The 2,828-nt window shown below is 43.5% G+C and overlaps 1 long non-coding RNA gene across 1 annotated transcript; it reads right to left on the bottom strand.

Moving 5' to 3' along the window:
• Positions 1–589: 589 nt before the first annotated feature.
• Positions 590–2,540, bottom strand: LOC109943753 (uncharacterized). The gene is made up of 2 exons (XR_002266832.3): positions 1,798–2,540; positions 590–872 (listed from the first exon to the last, which is right to left on the bottom strand). It is a non-coding gene; the product is annotated as an uncharacterized lncRNA (long non-coding RNA).
• Between the last annotated feature and the right edge of the window lie 288 nt (positions 2,541–2,828).

Raw genomic sequence — 2,828 nt, forward strand, 5'->3', positions numbered from 1 at the left:
CTTTGCTCTTGATTTGCACTTTGTCCATCCATGGGCATAGATTCACATTTAAGCACTTGTGTTGGCACTCAATCACCAAAATACTTAGAAATGGCCCAAGGGCACATTTCCCTTTCAATTCCATAAGTTAATCATGCGAGAGTCCTGAGTCGCTCTTGATCGTAAGCATGGCTGATATACCAATTTTACACTCTGCAGAGGTTGTACCCTTTACCCACAAGTCGTGTATCCCATCTAGCCAGGGTTTGCAAGGCCCTTAGACACTCCCGAGGTGAATGGCTAGGGATCCATTACGAGGCCTTTATAAAGTTCCACTAGCTTCAGAAAACCCACTACGATTTCATGAGAAGAGCGATATGGCAATCCCTCGTCCAAAAAGCCATTGCATCATGGTCGACCTAAGTACCTCCCTACACCGGCAACTCCTCTATCGTCCTTGCCCCTTTCGGGTAAGGTAGTCCTCCCCTAGCTTTCCTAATTACTCAGCCAAGGGTGTCCCATTCCACCCTTGTGGTAGTACGGTTATCTCAAGTTAATCTCCATGTTCCAATTAACATAATAATATTATCACGAACAATAAATAATCGAGTAACGATAATAAAGCCTGATCATAAATCATATGTATCTTAACACCCAAAACCACATAGAGCAATAGCAGATACTACCCAATAGTTTAGTGGTAAGCAAGGTGTGAAGTAAACCAAACTAGGATAACCTATTAGGTCCCATAAAATTAGCCTGAGCATACCATAGTGGTTAACAAGAACATTATTGGGTAAAGAAGAGTGATCAACGACACAACTTGCCTTCAGTGAGCTCCTGCTTAGAGTCTTCAACCTTCTGTGCTCCGGGCTCCTCAATCACTTGCCCGTCTACTCGTAACAATACAAAAAACATTGCATGGGAGACATTAACATCACACCAAACATGATAACACATTGCATAATAATGTTCTACGTGTCGCTATGAGATCGTAGGTTCGAGAAGCACTAAAATCGGAGCTACGGTTGAAGATGCATAATTTTCTTTCAAGAATTTACATGGTTAATTAATAAAACTATGATTATATGTTGACTTAATAAACAAGGTGAGATGTGCATTAAAGATCATCTTAGAGATTACCCTTTTATTCAAATTATAACTACCAACCCATTATTTTGTTTAGCAAGATTAACCTACTATATTCATAAGATAATAAATGCTTGACTATATAAATACTTAATATGTCCAAATTTTATTATGAAACTAGTGCAAGTTGAACAGACCAAATCAGAGTTAATATGATAAAATTATGAATTTCTTAAAATCTTAGGTTTATTTTTATACCTAATATTCAATTTTCGGATTAACTTATGATTAAACCAGGAGGCTGGGCTGTAGTCACTATTTCCATGAATTCCAGAGCCTAAAATGCGAATTTCGGGGGCTTAAATTAGATGTCCTATTACGGCTCTAGGACTGCGGGTTGATTAGTGAAGGTCACATGGGCTATTTCAAAAAGTTGCTCGGCTGACTTAACGGGGTGAGTTTGAGCCATTGAATTACCGAACCTTGGCCATGATCGAATTCCCCAAGCGGTACCCCACGATCTAAGCACCGCCACCCGATCTAGATCCTTCGATCTGGGGTCATCCTGTTGCTCCTGACCAGAACAGGGCCCTGACGCCTGCCCACCCGACGGTGAGCTAGCTGGGCCGAGGGTCAATCCCCTCCCTGGCTCCCTAGAGCACCATCTCACGGACCGAGAGGTGCTACCCAACCAGAAGGATACAGTGATTCGAGTTACGAAGTTGTTACCAACGATGGCGTAGCCTTGCATCCGATCCACAGTGAAGATCGCCACTGCGACAGAAGAACAACCCCGGTGTATCCTGTCGTTTGCGAAGACCTCGAGGACCCTCCTAAAGACTCGGGGAGACTCGGCGAAGCGCCCAAACCGATCTCCATGGATTCAGCTATGCCGATGGCCCAATCACCACGACGGTCGGTTCCCTCCACTTCTCTCTGCTCACGACGACGCTCAGTTCCTCCCTGCGCTCACCCCAGCTCTCCCTTGGCGACGTCGAGGCTCGTATATTCGATGACAAAAGAACAAAGGTGTGGGGGTGGGCAAGTCAGCTTTTACGCCCCAGGATCCCATGGCGCCCATGGAAATCCGCCCTGGTAGAACAGCAAGCAACAATCTGAATCCGCGATTTCAGTGGGGTTTGTTACAGGTATGAAGCCAGCTTGTGGGGCCCAACGGCTGACGTCAGCGCGCAAGGTGGAGAGGCTACAGCCGGGGCCCACCTGTTGGCAAGTGCGACCAATTAGGCAATGGGTGGGGCGGTGTGCGAGGAAGTGGAGTTGGGTGGGCGAGGTAAGTTGGACCGAGCGTGGGAAATTCTTGAACCGGGCCGAGAGGGTGAGGTGAGGAGCTGGGCTGGCTGAGGGGAAAACAGGACCAGATCAGGTTTGTGTTTTCTTTGTGTTTTCTTCTTTTCTTTTTATCTTATATTTTCTATTTGCGGGTTTGAATTTGAACTCCAGTAAAGTTTTGATCTTCAAACTTTCAATAAAATGCATCACATAAAAGGTCAGCATGATATGTATAGCTTATTTGTATTTCATAAATTAATTTAATCACCTTAAATATGAGCATTCATATGCTTAAGTAAATAAAGAGCCATAGAAAAATAATAATTAGACCTTCTCTCTTATTATCTAAAATTTAATCACCTTAAATTTGGATATTAAATATGAGCATTCATATGCTTAAGTTTGCAAACTAGTTTGAATTATGAAATTTCTTATTTGCTTTGGTTGTGTTGGCATCAATTATCAAAAAG

This window comes from Zea mays, chromosome 1, assembly GCF_902167145.1.
Source record: "Zea mays cultivar B73 chromosome 1, Zm-B73-REFERENCE-NAM-5.0, whole genome shotgun sequence".
Lineage (NCBI taxonomy): Eukaryota > Viridiplantae > Streptophyta > Magnoliopsida > Poales > Poaceae > Zea > Zea mays.